At 38.8% G+C, this 17,124-nt stretch overlaps 1 protein-coding gene across 2 annotated transcripts in view; it reads left to right on the forward strand.

Annotated features, from left to right (window-relative positions):
* The window catches only part of SVEP1 (sushi, von Willebrand factor type A, EGF and pentraxin domain containing 1), a 200,867-nt gene that overhangs the window by 36,788 nt on the left and 146,955 nt on the right, over window positions 1-17,124 (forward strand). The gene's annotated exons all lie outside the window — the stretch shown is intronic.

The following is a 17,124-nucleotide window of genomic DNA, read 5'->3' on the forward strand; positions in this document are numbered from 1 at the left end:
TCAAAACTTTTTTGAGTTTGTCTCAAAATAATCACGTGCTTTTGGCTGGTGGTCTTGGGGAGTATGTGCTAATAGGTTTTACAGAAGTGAGGACTATATAATAAATAGATAATCCAAAGTAGAATGATGCTTTGTTCGTGTATGTCTCATTCATTTGTGTTATGGCCTTGACCACAGAAACCATATGTGATAGAAGTTCAACTAATGCTAGAAAACCTGCTAGGGAAAGAGAATTTGAAACATAGTTGTAATACTTACAGATCCATATTCCCAGTACTCCAGGCTCAGAGAGGCATTGCAGGAAAAATCCAGTGCAGCAACCAAAATAGATTTCAAAATAGTGCAAGTCCTTTGCTTGATTTTCTCTGACTCCAAAATAGGGATTTATAGACCCAAGCAATTCTTAAAATCTCCCCTTTTTAATCATCCTTTCCCTTAGAAACCATAACTCTTCTGTGCTTATCTCTTCAAATTCCTCCCTAAACACACACACACACACACACACACACACACACACACACACACACACACCACTCATACTCAAGCACACATATATGTACCTTACAAGACCTAACTCAAACTCTGCATCCTTATCACTCTTTTCCTCTTGCATCACCCTCTGGGGTACCAGAGAGGGAGAAAAGCCAAGAATACTTACATATCAGTACTTTTTGTTGTTGTCATAAATCAGTGCTTAAGGCCTATGATATTTTGGTTTTGTTTAAACCTACATAACTCAGTTTCATTTACCGTAAATATTTTGTGTGATTCAAATTCAGGTGTGGGGTTTTAATGCCGCATGTTTATATTTAAAGGATTGAAAAGACATTCCTCTAGGATTAGTAATTGAACTTCAGCTAAGGGAAGTGTACTGCTTAACTGTGGAGTCTAGTGAAAAGTAGGTGTTGCTTCCATTTCTAGCTCTAGTGTTCCTTTCTTCATTCTGCATCTTTGACATTGGCTTTGACAGTGATATGGATGATGATGATGATGATGATGACAGCAATAATAACTGATAATAATTAACTAATATTTAAAGAGCACTTATGATATTCCAGGCACTCACTTTCCCAAGCATTGATATATATATATATATATATATATATATATATATATATATATATGTATATGTATATATATATACATATATATATAATTGATATATGTATCACTATATCAATATATTGATCAATTATATTGATATATCAATATATATCAATATATATCAATACACACACACACACACACACACACCAAGGAAGAGCCAAGGAAGCTAAAAATTGGAGAGGTTGAGTCACTTGTCCTGAGTCACATAGCTAGTAGACCTGGGAGGTGAACCTAAGTTGTCTGGCTCCAGAGCCTACAGTCTGGCCATAGAGATTGGTATTTAACAAACACGCAATTAAAAATATAATTTCAAATTTGCTAAGTATTAGTTGGACCCTTCTGAGATCTTCAGTATTTGATCATTTTCTACCCACAAAATAGTGTATGTTTTAACTGAATACTAGGAAGGAAAAGAAGAAAAAGAGTTATATAAAATGCAGATCTGCTTAATGTTTTTTAATTATGGCTCACTCATAGAATAAACTTCAGGCTTATTAGCATGGCATAAAGGCTTTGCCTGAGTTGGCCTGTCTTTACCCTTTGAGCTAAAAGCTGGAACTACTTATGGTTTCCACCAAATACCGTGCTATTTCTTTCCTCAGACCTTTTTTCATGCTTCTTCTGGTTCTCTTTTCCACCACACCCAACTATTTTCTTTGTCCTACCTCATCCAACTAGTGATTCTAACAGGCACTGAAGGACCATTTTATATCCCCACTGCCTACCTTCAGAAGAAGAGTAAATGCTAAAGAAAAAAGGATGTAGGTAAGAGGTCAAGTTTAATACCAGAATCTTAAGTAGACGAGAATTCATTTTTGAAATCTCAGTCAATGCATGGTTTCCATGTCTGGCTTGGGGACCACAGGATCCCTAGCCCAAAGGCACATGGTAAGAAAAGTTCAAGAATGTATTTTTTTTTATGTAAAATATTTACATTTGGTTAAACTTTGTCAACAATAAATCAAATTCAGTCTATGGTTGATATCTGGATTGGTCATTTTGGATGGCTAGGTCATCAAATCAGTTGTGAATAGCCAGTGAACTCTCATTGTAAATCCATGCAAGGGCAGCTGTTCTAAACTTTCCCCTGAAGGGATTTGAGAGATACAGAGTATGAAGACAATAGGCATCTTGAGGACACTGCTCCTCTGCAGACATTGACTCTATTTCAGTGAGTTTGGAATGATTCGCAGATTGGAAATTATAGCTGGATAAGGGCCAAGGCTGAGGGCTTGATAAAAAGCGGAAGCCCCAGTTACATTATTTTTCATAAAAGGAGGATACACCATAGAAATAGAAACACTAAAATATTTGTGTGGAAATATCTTGTGCATGTAAATATATGCACATGAATCCCTACCCCCTACTGCACACAGATATTTTCTTGTCTAAATATTATGTCATTTCTTTGGAAAGAGAGAGGACAGAGAGCTCTACAAATTCTTGAATGGAAACCAAAACATTTGGAAATCTGTTCTCTGAGCAGAGCTTAGCTGACTTTTTTTTTCCCCAAAAAACATCCCCAGCAGTGCCTAATAATGGGTTTGTAAGGTACAAGGAATTTGTACAATGTATTCCTATTTGCTTTTTATGAGAGAATATTGCTAGCAGGTTGACACTGATTCCCACTAACTTAAGGTTGCTGCCTAGAATAGTTTAGTTTGTTCAGTTTTTCACTGAATGAGGTGGGTATTCAGTCCTGGTGGTGCATTTTCCAGTCTATCACGATTTTATAACAGGGAAATGCATAAAATTAGATGCCTACAACCATAGGTGTGAAACACCACCAAACTCCCAAGTCAGTAAATTGTATTTTCAGCTCAGTTATTGTATTCTTCCGGTCTGTGACTTCTGTTTGGTACTTTCTCATATTTTCTGTCTTTCTGTTGAAGTCCTCACTGTGCTCATCCATTCTCCTGGGTTCAGTGAGCATCTTTATGAACCATTACTTTGAAGTGCATCAGGCAAATTAGTTATCTCCATTTTATCAAGGTTTCTTCTGCTAAAGTCTTATATTGTTCTTTTGCTTGAAAAATATTCCTCTGTTTCTCCATTTTGCTTGACTCTCTGTGTTCGTGTCTATGCATTAGACAAAACAGCCACCTCTCCCAGTCTTGAAGCAATGACCTCCTATAAGGAGATGAAACTTAACTTTGGTTGTCTCTCAAACCTTTGCGATTGTCCAAGCAGCCATTTTTATTTTCAATGGCTTTCAGTTGTTAAGGGTGTGCCAAGACCTGACAGCGTCCCAAATGGGAGGAGCGCGGTTAGCATCTAGATACAGATTGATTAGAAGCCAGACCCTCAGGAAGCAGCTTTTAAAGTATGCAAATATACATAGTCTTGTGGGAATGCTTGCATAAGCCCTGGCATTCCTGGCCACTAGAGCCAGGTGATCTAGAGGTGTCCCCTGGGTGGCAGTTGGAAAAATTGAACCTCCAGTGGAGCGTATGTGCTCCTGTGGGGGAGATGTTGGTGAGCTGTAGCAGGCGGAGGGAGAGCACCAAGATAGCATCCACCTGCCTCTGTTCCCTCTCAGCAGGAAGCATCTGTGTGCCAAACCAGAGGCTGTGCTTGCAGGCCGAAGCTCCAGGACAAGCAACAGGCCTCTGAAAGAAAGACAGGGGGTGTTGTCTCTGCAGTGCCCTGGCGGTGGTAGCCTGCCAAGAACTCTCCCTCCCATTGCTACCATCTGTGGGACCTAGGAGCACAAGCCCGTGGCCACCAGAGCCAGGTGATGAAGGGGCAGCCTTTATTAGGCTGCAGCTGCAAAGCCAGGGCCCCAGACCGGAGATACTGTCACCATAGAATGTGGCAGAGAGACTTCATACAGATGGCACGTGCTGGGAAAAAACCCTCAAAAACCTTGCATTTGAAACAAACAAGATGGTGCCCGTTGGCTAGCAAGTGTGAAGATAGCGCCTGCCAGCCTGCAGGCTTCTAGCTGTGAGCTGTGCGAGATGCCTGCCCACCAGGCTGACCCTTTAGGGTTAGCAAATGAGCCTCATCATGTGAGGTCTGGGTGCCTCCGGATTGGCTGCAGGTGGCTGGGCGGGGGCAGGTGAATCGAGGGATTCCTGAGAGACCCGCTTCTGGGTTGGTTACGGCCCTGTGCAGCTTGTGAACACAAGCCTGGAGCCTGAGTTGGTTTTCAAAGTTAGACGTTTTCTGGGCTCATCTCTCAGGTGTAGGTCTCAAAAGTTCATGGGGCGCCTGGGTGGCGCAGTCGGTTAAGCGTCCGACTTCAGCCAGGTCACAATCTCGCGGTCTGTGAGTTCACGCCCCGCATCAGGCTCTGGGCTGATGGCTCGGACCTGGAGCCTGTTTCCGATTCTGTGTCTCCCTCTCTCTCTGCCCCTCCCCCGTTCATGCTCTGTCTCTCTCTGTCCCAAAAATAAAAAAAATAAAAAAATAAAAAGTTCCACTGTATTGTAAAAAAAAAAAAAAAAAAAAAAAAAAAGTTCAGGTGTCTGATGTAGGATTCAAACCCTTCACTCTTCAAGGAGATGCCCTGGGCTTTGAGTTTCCTCCCATTGGTGGGTCACCCCGGGCAGGGATGGGATTTATGATGAGATGGTGTCCTAGTCTCTCCTACACACTGAAGTGGGCCTTCTCTTTCTTGTCTGATACGTAGTGGTTGCTCAGTTTTTAGTTTCTTTCAGAGGAAGTTGTTCCATATGTAGCTGCAGAGTCAGTGTGTCCTTGGGATGAAGTGAGCCCAGGATCCTCCTATATCATTATCTTGAACTAGAATCTCCCAAAGTCAGTATGTTGTGTCTTTTAGGAGTACTCATAAAAATATATCCAGTATTCTAAAATTGTGAAAATAAGGATTATAACCAGTTCCTGCTTATCATCATAGAATCTTACTTTTTCTCCTTCTGTTTCCTAGCCCCATTATAAGTAAATTCAGTAACAAGAAAAAGGATGCAAAGAAAAACATTTAACATATGCTAATTGGTAGTCCTTAAATATTTTGCTCAAGTCACCCCTAAAATAACTAAAAACCCATGTACCCCTTGTTGATTTTTAAATAGCTATCAAAAAGTTTTCAGCAAGATTTTTAAAGATGGTATTTCCATAATTCAGTATTGCCTTTTAAAATAAAAGTGTTATATCACTTTTAAATGTACCCTTTGAAATCTCAGTACTATAACAAATTTGATTCCTTCTGGTAATCTTCGTTTGTGAAGCAGCTTTTTTCAATGGAGAAACTTTGTGTGGTTTCTTGTTTTCTTACATCTCTTCCCTTCTCCTGGTACCATGTGATTCGAATACAGTAAGTTTTTATCTTCTAAAGCCTTTTATTGATCACAGAATTCTACTTCTCCACCATGAAAATTGTGGATATATATTGAAATTAATTTTTAAATTTTCTGTGATCAAAATTGATGTTAGATATCAAGTATTAGAGTTATTATTATAATTGTTATTTGTATATAATTTGTCAGAGCTATTACTCCTTTTGGTACTTACTCCCCGTAGAAATAAGATGCTATTGGGGATTTCATCTTTTCATGGGATGGATCATTAATTAATTCATGTGCCCGTGGACTTCTGCTATAAGAATAAAGGCATATGTGACATCAATTTCATTTCTCTTTTTCATTTTTGTAGGTCTTAGTGCTGAAAACCTTCATACAAATGCGTAGATGGAGCTTGAAAGAGTTGTGTGACATTGATGTCACTTCATTCTTTGAGTTCCTCCTGAGTTATGTGCCAAAAATAAATGAGTGATCTATCATCAAAAAAATATTGGAGATGATTAGCTGACTGTTCCCTTTGGTCCTTTTTCAATTTTATTGAAACTGAAGAATTGGAATGCTTTTGACTTGTAAAAGTAGTTGTTACCCAATCATTATAACCATTTGCTTTTTCACAAGTTTCTGGGAAGTCCCCTAGAGACTTTACTAGGACACGTTAAAGGACTATTTAATATGGAAGAGCTTTGTTTAATTATGTCTGGGAAAATCAAAACAATACAAATTTCAATAAACTTTTAGCAATCCAGTAGTTTCTGATAAAATTATTTTACCTTAGAATGTACATTAATATATCCTTACCAAAATCTTGGAGCCATAGATTTAGCTTATTTAATCTATGGACAAATATCTATATATAACTATATATAATCTATTTGTGAAAATGGTTCACACAGTTAAAGCTATCCTCCAAATATTTTCTGAGAGAAAAAGGCTAAATAAACTAATGCACATTCCAGTGGCCAGCATATTGCTTTAGATTTTCACAATTGATGAATAAGGCAGAGAGCCTGCTCTTGAGTCTCTCAGCTGGATAGAAGTTGCTGCTGCCTTCAATATTTCCCGTCGACATTTTCTTCCTTGCTTTGCCCTCATTGGACTCTTCTAAAGAAGTGACATATTCTTGAACAGTAGTCAGGAAGTTGGAAAGAAAAGGTGGTAAATGAACAATGCCTTTACTGGTACTTTCCCAGCCTACAATGTTTCTGAATTCAGAACATCCCAGAAACGAGCCAAAATACTCCATTTCTAAGGTCAGGAAATATTGAATCATATTTAACTGGGATATGTGAAAAACAAGGAACATTTCTTAGAGGACTTGCTTATGGTACCTTAATTAAAGAAAGGTTTCCAGATATCAAGATTTTTGAATTGTGCTGAAGGTTTGCCACCTTGGGACAATGCACTGTAGTAAGATTCAAGGGGTGAAAAGTACACATTTCTTTTGAAAAAAATGAATGAAGGGCAGTTGTGAAGAAGTGCTGTGGATGCTTTCTTTGCTACATCAACTTAGGTAAGAGTACCTGTCAATGTTGAGGTTCTGGAAATTGTTTCTCTAAAAAGATTCGTGCTACAACCGCATGCCTCTTGCAGTTTTTCTCTATTTACGTTCCTCATTTGTAGAAGAGGAAACAGTGTTAAAGAATTTAAGAACTTTTCCTAATGCCATTCAACCATAAAGCAGTTAGCATGCGCCCCCAGTTCTCTCAGATCCTAGTGTCCGTATTGTCTCTGAGCCGTTAGGTTGCCCACGATCCATCCATAGCACTTGCTGCATGGTCATTCTCCATCAAAGAAATGATCCAGAAGTATTTTGATGCTCTTTCCAGGTTGTATTTAAAGTCAACTCTTGCTTCCAAGCTGTAGCTCAGCATCCCAAATGTTTGGCTCTGTGGGGTCTGCACGGGGTTGATACTTTACTGAATGACAGATGATAAGCCAAGTTTGGGTGATAGCCACTGGTGGCAATTTGAAAATGACAGCCCAAGCTAGAGAAAGTTAGACTCTCTAAAATCATGATGTGCCCCATAGTATGCTAAATGCATATATATCTGTCTTACTTTTTTTATATATGATATATATAAATCTTAGCATCTGTATATATCATACATATATGTATGATATCTGTATGTATAGTTCTTGAGTGCAGTTAGTGGCGTTAATCTTACTCATAAATCCTAGTTCTGTCACTTACTGTGTTTTTCTGGGTAAGTTTTTTCACCTCTGTGGACCTCAGTTTTCTAGTCTATAAAATGGGGCTAGTAATAGTAGGATTGTTATAAAAATTAATGAGATAATGTGTGCAAAAAGCTCACTAGGAGGCTTGGCGTATAGTAAGTGTTTGCTTAATTTAAATTTTTTCTATTTTTTAACAGTTATTCGTTTTTGAGAGATGGAGAAAGACAGAGCATGAGTGGGGGAGGGGCAGAGAGAGAGGGAGGCGTGAAATCACAAGCAGGCTCTGGGCTCTGAGCTGTCAGCACAGAGGCCGACGAGGGGCTCGAACTCACAAACTGTGAGATCATGACCTGAGCCCAAGTCAGACACCTAACCTACTGAGCCACCCAGGCGCCCTTCCCCCCCTCCCCTGTTTTGGGCTTAACTTAAATTATTACAGTCTATAGTGTGATTCTCAACAGGGAGCGATTTTGCCCCCCCAGGGGGTACTTGGCAATGTCCAGAAACAATATGGTTTGTCCCAGCTGGAAGGAGCTACTGTCATCTAGTGGCTGGCAGCCAGGGATACTGCTAAATATCCTATAATACACTAACCATCATCAACAAGTCCCAAATGTCAATAGTACTGGGGTTGGGAAACTGTGCTCTGTACTGACAAACTGAGTTAATGCTTTAACATAAGATTCAAAAAGCATTACTGGATCTCTTTTTAAACTTGTAGAGGAAACATCAAAGCCACGTGATTCTACTAGGATTAAATTATCTCTTGGTTACGAACATTGCAGCATCTTCTCCTCCAGCTATCTCAGACCCTTGCGGCTTCTCACACACGTCACGGCCTTTCATGGCTCCATGTTTGTGCGTTTTGGTCCCCTTTGCCTAGAATATCCCACATCTTTTCTATTTCTTACTGGTACTTCGGGGTTCACAACAAATTCACTTCTCCTGTGAAACTTTTCCTTCCATCCCTTCTTGCATAGATTCATTGCTCTAGCAACGAGTTTGGGTTAGAGTTTTTGGTTTTTTTAAATACCTCTCTCTTTCTGTTAAGACCCACCACATGGTATTATCATTCGGGGTAGTTTTTATTTTCTTCTTTACGATTCTATGAATTCCTTTAAGGCAGGATTGTATCTATCTCTCTCTCTCTCTTTTTAATAACCTCTGCTACATGGCACAGGGACTTAGAGTAAGCATTAATAAACTTTGAAGAATGAATGAATAAATAAAGCGAACTGTATGTTCAGATACTAGAACACAACATATGGAAACTCTGCTTGGTTCCCAACTTCCTGGGAATTTTCCATTCCTTTTTTGGAGAAGTGAAGGTGAACAAGTCTACTGACCCTGAGAAGCACTGGCTTAGAATCAAAGCAAGCCATCTGGAAGGCTGAGTTCAACAATAGGAAGTGGCTAATAACACATTTATCTGTTTTATGTTATCTAGTTATTGGTATTATTTCCAAAATCCAGTCCTAAAACAGTGGTGTGTGTGTGTGTGTGTGTGTGTGTGTGTGTGTGTAAAGCTGTTTGAATATATTGATGATTGATAGTTTGGGAAAGTGTTTTAATTCATCTAGCAGTGTAAGACAGCATTCCGGGATGATGTGGATTTTTACCACTTTAGCAATCATTTAACGAATATATAAAGCATATCATTGTTACTATATGTAGGATAATGTTAGCGGTCAGGAAAATTTCCATTGAAACTTGAGATTTATAAATTTTGTCAAAATATGGAAGCAGGTATATGAAAATATGTCATGAACTATGGAACAAGTTATAAGAAAAGACAAATCAAATGCACATTATCTGTGAAATACTGAAGGCACAACCATAAACATTAATGTTGAAGCAACATTCAACATCTGTTTCACGATCAGTATTTAATATTTTAAACAAAAAAAGAGCTGTTTTACTATTGTATGTAGTATTATTCTTAACCTAGAAAATACAAAGAAGTAAATTGGAAACTACTAGAATTAATAGATTTATAAACTGACAAAATAAAATACATTAAAATCGATAAATTTTTATGTAGAAACTTTTGGTTTAAAAAACCTTATCAAATCTCTTTTACAGTAATAAGGAAAATATATATATTTCCTGAGAATAATTTGAAATAGAATTATGTGACCCCCATGAGGAACTGTAAACTTTTATGGAAACCAATTATGAATAAGAAGGTCAATTTATGACTTTAAGCAGAAGGAATATGAATTTCTAGTCATGCTAGTGCTCACATACACTGTTCATGGTATTCTGTTTCACAGATCAAGGTATCTGTAAGGCAATGGTTAGCCATGAAGAAATAACCTCCAACTACCGACCAACCACACCTATGTAGTGTACCCCAGACTTTAAAATACAGTGTTTTGATCTTGGATATTCTTGGATGTACCTTGAAATTTTGCTTTCCTGCCTTTTGCTTTTTAATTTTTGTCACGTTTTTAATTTTGAGAGAATTGTAGTGTCACATGCAGTTTTAAGAAATAATACAGGGGCACCTGGGTAGCTCAGCCGGTTAAGCGTCCAGCTTCCACTCAGGTCATGATTTCATGGTTCGTGAGTTTGAGCCTTGTGTCAGGCTCTGCGCTGACGGCTCAGAGCCTGGAGTCTGCTTTGGATTCTGTATCTCCCTCTTTGCCCCTCCCCTGCTCATGCTCTGTGTCTGTCTCTGTCTCTCTCTCTCTCTCAAAAATAAATAAACATTAAAAAAAACTATTTAAAGAAATAATAAAGAATAGGGTGCCTGGGTGGCACAGTCTGTTAAGCACCTGACTTCAGCTCAGGTCATGATCTCATAGTTCATGAGTTTGAGCCTCACGTCTGCCTTTGCACTGACAGCTCAGAGCTTGCTTTGGATTCTCTGTCTCCCTTTCTGTGCCCCTCCCCTACTCATACTCTCTCTCTCAAAAACATAAATAAACATTTAAAAAAAGAAAAGAAAAAAAAAGAAATAATACAGAGCAATCCCCTATATCATTTTCCTAGTTTCTCTCAGTGGTAGCATCTTGCAAAACTATAGTTAATATCACAGTGCAGATACTGACATGGATGTAGTCAGGATACGCAACAGCCCCACCACCACAAGGATTCAGAATATGCTCTTGTAGAGCCCCAACACTTCCCTTCTACTCCTAGTTGCCCTCACTTTGACCTCTTGCAAATGCTAATCTGTTCTCCATTTCTATAAGTTTGTCACTTCAAGAATGTTAAATAATCATTTGCTCATCAGAGAAAGAGGGATGATGAGCATTGCCTTATGCCTGCCAAGTGAAAATAGATATCTACATTCCTCATTTTGCTACTAGTGACCCTGATATGAATGTGTGTGAGGGGATTCTCATTACTGCTGGCTGCAGATGGGATTTCTGGCTCTAGGAAGGCCTCCTTATTGCTCCCCAGTCACTACAAAGAGGGGACTTCATTGCTGCTTGGTGGTGATGAAAGTTCTGACTCTCCACGGGCTGGCTTTGACAGCACTGCAGGGGGCAGAGGAAAGACCCTTTGCTACTTTCTGGTGGGTGTGGAAGTGAGAGACAGTGCTCACCTCTGTGGTCTCCACTGGTGTGAAAGACTACTTGACCTTCTCTGATACCACCTGCAGAGGCGTTGGGGTGCCTTGCTAGAGCTTTGTAAGAGTAGAAATCTAGACTTCCCACTTGGTCTCTGCCTGGTATGGCTGCATTGGGCCACAGTTTTTATTTTATTTTCTTTTATTTTATTTTATTTTATTTTATTTTATTTATTTCATTTTATTTCATTTATATTTATATTTATATTTATATTTATATTTATATTTATATTTATATTTATATTTTTGTGTGTGTGGTGTTTGGCTGGAGTAGAGGAGTTGAGTGGCTCTTGTCTAAAAGTGTCCTAAGTTGCAAGGCGTCTGTTTCTTCATCCTTTGGCTGGAGAGAGCAGTATTTTGTTGTTTTGGGTTTTTTTTGTCCATTCCCATTGGTGTTTTGGATTGCCAGCTTCTGTAGCCCTAAGTCTGGGATATGTGAGGTAAAAGGAAGCCCAAGGGACTCACTGCCATGTTGGGCTTTGGTTCTCAAGGTCCCTAGCTGGTCTGCCTTTGTATCAGTGTCATTTTATGTTTATTTTATATGTAACATTCAGAGGTTTTAGTTGTACCACTAGGAAGACTGAGAAAAAGTGCACCTACTCCCTCTTCTCGGAAACAGATTCCTCTGCTTTTTGTGTGCATCAGATCTTCTCTAGGGACAGGTTTTTCCATGTTGGTTGTATCAGTCCGACTGTGGTTTTACTTTTTATGTGTTAACTTACTTAGGGACACCTTTTGTGGAAGCACAGCGGTATCAGTTTTCCCACATATTATACCCAGTGATGACTTTGTTTCTATTGAAATGAAAAGTGAAATGGAAAAAAAATAATTAAAGATCAATAAATAGAGGCTAACAATTTTAGACAAAGCTATAGAGAAAATCTTGATTTTTTGCAGTTAAGCAAAAAAGGAAAAAAAAAACATTCATCAAAGCTCAAAGTTCTTAAATGATCAAATGGAAGTGACTGAATCATGCCATGTGTCTGAGAATGAAATGTTGTGGTCCTTCAGAATTAAGTCTCCAGAAGTCACCCAAAGCGATCTTGTCACGTACCTTAACTTAAACATTGTCATTGTTCTTACTGTTCTAAGGATAAACTCCTAGCTTTCGAATGTGGCCTACCCAACCTTCATGGTTTTGGCACTCACTCTCTTTTCTGGCCTCTCTGTACTCCAGGCAGAGTGAACACGTGTATTTTCAGGCATGCTCTCTCTTGCCCCTGGGCCCGCACATGGCGATGCCTCTGTTTTGAATGCCATCGCCCTCCGCCTACACTTCTCACTGGTGTGCATGGTTCATCCGGTCTCGCTCTGAAATCGCTTTGACCAACAAAGCTTACCTGATCACCCCACCCCTGCTTTGAGTCTAGGTAGTGTCTCTCTTATGTGTTGTCATATAACATGGCACTTTACCCCTCTTAATCATCTGTGTCAAAGTGGAATGACTGTAAGGGTACAGATGGAGTTCTGTGTTATTCCCTGTCCCCTGTAGCCCATTACCTGTCATACCCTTTTCATCTCTACAGAGGGTCATGAAATTTTACAAACATGATCACCCATCGTGTCATGATGGCAAAACAAGGTCTTCAATTGGTTATATAACTTAGAGAAGGGCAGACAGTGTCAGAGCCAATAATAATTAGCAGAATTCTCATCCAAGGATTCTGCACTTGGTCCTTCGCACCACACCCTGCTTTAATGGATGAAATGGGAGAAAGGTGATGACACAGTGAAACTTGCAATTTTATTTACACACAGATTATTCAGAAAATAATCCAAACATTTTAACATGGGAATACGGAAGGAATTCATGAGTCATGCTTCATGAGCAGACTACTTCAAGGTGCAGTGACTGGACCACACAGATATCAGAACGAATGCCAGGTGGAATAAGGGTTTTATGGAAACTCCAGAAGGAAATCATTTCAGTCTATCCATTGACTCCTTTAACTGTCAAATATCTTTTAGATATTCTGGAAGATATGATTATTGCCCCAAACTTGCCTTAAAGTAGCTTATCATGAAATGGAGCTATAACTGTAAAGAAGTCAGCATGTGTGTCATGAACAAAGTGTTATAGCTGATCCGGCTCTAAGCAACTGAGATTGAATGAAAATTAAAATGCTGTGACATGTATGATACACAAAAGGCTATCACTGTTCTGAAAATATTTAGTTATGAAGGTAATGGGATTTTCACCGGGTTTGAATGATAGGACTTGGACAGTTAGAAATAGGAGATACCACTGTGGAGAAGAGAAAGTACAGACCCGTGATGGGGACTGGTGATAGATTGTATGGATGGATGAACAGGCTACATCTGTGAACATAGTGGGGTTCAGAGCAAGAAAGGTAGGGAGTAGGAACTAGATTGTACTCGGGCTTGAATTCCATGCTACAGAGATGGCCTTTGGTTAACTGACAACTGCAAGACATTGAAGATTTTTGAGCAGGAAAGTGGCATGTTCAGAACGATGTTACAGGAATATTAATTCGGCATCTGTGGACAGAAATCACTGAATGTAACCTAGAACAAGAGTTGTATGTATGGAGGTTACAGAATCAATCATATCATAAAATAATTAGGTATAATTAGTGTAACAACAGTGAGCATGGAAAACAACAGGTAAACACATTTCCAAACTACCAAAGATCTTAAAGCCTTATTGAAGGCGAGTGTGGCCTCAGACTTTACTCGTCACTTACCACTCCTTATAAGACCACAGGGAAACAAATTTGACACTAAACACAAAACTATACTCAGAGCTTTCTTCCTTTCTTACTGCCAAGGTTGTTCTTAGATTCAACTTGCACTGCTCTCTTTCCTTAGGAAAGGCTTAACATTCAGCAGCTATGCATTAGTCCAGTTGTAAAAGTTGTTGAGATATTGAAATACTTATGTACTGATTGGTAAACGGCTACTGCCCTAAGTCTCTTGAATTTTCCTTCACTGATCTAACCCCTTTTCCAGGGTCACTGGCACCTATCCCATGGTCCAGCACCTGTAGAGGCAACATCTGGCAGATGGGTGGGCCTGCAGAATTCTGCTTGATGCTACAGCTAACGTCTCTTGTCAGTGATCAGTGGTCGTGCCACTGAGTTGTAATATTTTGAATATCACCCCTTCCATGGATGGTGTTTTCTCCCAAAACGTTCTCACATTCTTCAAGCAATAGACCTACACATATTTGAATCTCAGGGGTAGATCCACCCTAAGTTCAAGGTGAAACCCTGTTGCACTGAAACTCATAGGATTTCACTTTTAGATAATTGATTAATTGGTTATTTTATTTTTTAATAAGAGAACAAATCTACACCTATATTTACTTTTCAGTAAGTTTAAATCTGTGAGGGGTACAGCATCACACGGATTCTGTGGCCATGGCCTTAGCAGGAAGACGCTTTGTGATCTGGCATGAGCCATGCCACTGTTTTCCATGCACAGAAGTTACTTTTCCCCAGATTACTCTGATTTTTATCGGTTTGCCACCAGGAGTCACTGTGTTGTTCTTTGTTTTGCACACATAAGCACATCTCTTGCCTAAATAGAATTCGGTTTCATCTCGAGCATAAACACCTTCAACTTTAAGAACTGTGTGCTCCCAGCAAAAATGGCCTTGGACCACAGCCTTCCAGACACGTTTGTCATTTTAGGAGTCCTGTTCCCAGCAGGCCTCCGCAGGCTCCAAAATGGCCTGATTAATTAGTAATTTAAAAAAAAGTTACTACCCAGTGTTCATGAGAGTACAATAAGATATATACTTTTAGCCCTAATAAAGTATTTGACTTTAATTCAAATATAAAGTAATATAAATATAGAAATATAAAGTAATTCGACAATAGTCTAATGAGTTTGAGAAGTTAATACTATTTTGCTTAAGAGAAAAGATTTTCACTGGATGAAAGAAATAAGAGAACAAGATGATTGCATGAAAGTTATTTATAATTATTAAAAAACTGGATTCAACTTAAATATCAAACATTAAACCAATGTGGTTTAGCTTACAGTAAATTTTATTTTCTTCTTTATATGATTCTGAGTCATTAGCTATTTTAGAAAGAATAAACAAGGTTAAAGATAATTTTAAAATCCCCAGTGGCCTCTACTAAAAGTGTTTGCCCACCAAGTTTTCATTATAAAACTTAGGATGATCTCACATTTCTCGTCTAGACAGTAGACACCTTAAGACAATTAAGAAGACAGAATTTTCAACCCAAAAGACCTTGTATTCTGTACTCAGCCAGGTCGTATTTACGTGTGAGCGTGTGTGTGTGTGTGTGTGTGTGTGTGTGTGTGTGTGACATATGTTATTTCTTAATACATAATAATAACTTTGCTGATGCATCCTCTTTTGGACACAGTCTTTTGAGGCTTTTCGTTTTTGTTTTTTGATAGACTTGTCCTGATCCATCAGTAATCTCCTCTCTAGTCTGAGCAGGTGCTTCTATTTGCAGCATGGCGTCCCGCCGCGAGTGTGCCATTTGCTCCTTTGGCACCACACAGTTACTCGAATTCAGTTGAGTCCAAATACGCTGCACTTCAGCCAAATGAGCTACCCAATGGCAGGGAGATTGACAGGCTCCTAATTCGTTTACGACAGATTCAGTTGTGCAGCATCCAAGGCAGTTAAAATTCTCCTTATCTAATTCATTAATGAAAATCGGAAGGATCTCGGCTCTCTGGTAGAAGCGTCGTTCTTTGTATGCATGCCCACGTCCTTGTCTTGTAGTTATGAAAATATTGGCTCGGCATGGGGAAAGAGAACTGGTTCTCTTCTAGGGCGGTGGATCCCTGTGCTCGAAATTTGAACAGAACTCTTTGTAGGAACATTTTCCTTATTCAGACCAGATCCATAAAGTTGAGGAGGAACATGATGTTGTAATAATAAAGAACCTTTCTCTGGGAGCCCAGACATTTGCTTGGTGCCCTTCATAGATAGAGCAGCACCGGGGTGGCACTGTCATCTACCTGAATGGGCACCCTTGGGGTGGTGTAGCACACAGCCTGAATGCAGCTGATGTAGCCACCGTACCACTATATTCCTTAAAGGAATTCATTAACCTTTAAAGATGAGTTGTGCAAGAAAAAGAGGCTCTTAACAATTATCACGGTTTTAAAAAATTAATCTTAGATTATGTGTGAGAAGGAAGTTTATAAAATATTTGTTACTGTATAACGGATGTTATTTATTCTAGCTAAAATAGTCATCTGACAGTTTAATATTGTGGATAAGATAGAGTAGAGAGAATGGAGGCTCCCTTATATTTTACAAATTCCAAACTGGCTGATGTTTTAATTTGCATCAATCTAAGGATTCCTCTGTCAGCCGAGCAGAAGACTAATGTTAGCACAACATGATAATTTCAAGAATCACACTGCCAGTAATAGTAGCTGATAGCTGCCAAGATGTTTCTGAAAAGAGAAAGTGGTTATTTTAACAACTAAAAGAGCAATTAAGAAACAATATTTGGTACATTTCCAGGAAGGAAACATTTCATGGAAAAAAAAAAAAAAAAAAGAACATACCTGGCCCTTTACCATCACTTGTGAAACTTGTTCAAACCATGGTTTTATTTAGTATTTTCAACTTTTGCTTGGTTTTAGATGAGGAGTTTTCCCCCTTGGGTATCAAAGAAGTTGATTACACCTCTCCCACTAGAATTGTGCAATGCCTTTAAATAGTTCTCCTAAAGTCTGTTTTCCATTATCATTATGAATTTCACAATACATTTCCAAATGTACTTTTGGATATTTTTATCCAAAACACTGTTCTCCAATGTTATAAACTCTTGATTACTCAAAACAGTTTGGAGAGTAATATTGTTAAGATTGCTTCCTTTTTATGTAATATTATTTTAAAAATAAATTGTAGAATCTGTAAACTGAATCTGATTGCTCCTATGGAAGATTTCTTCAACTTACTTTCTAGTATTATTCTATTTCTAGAATCATCAAATGTTAGCATCGAAAAGGTCAGGGCCATCATCAGTTGTAACTTCT

Source organism: Neofelis nebulosa, chromosome 12 (genome assembly GCF_028018385.1).
Source record: "Neofelis nebulosa isolate mNeoNeb1 chromosome 12, mNeoNeb1.pri, whole genome shotgun sequence".
Classification (NCBI taxonomy): Eukaryota; Metazoa; Chordata; class Mammalia; order Carnivora; family Felidae; genus Neofelis; species Neofelis nebulosa.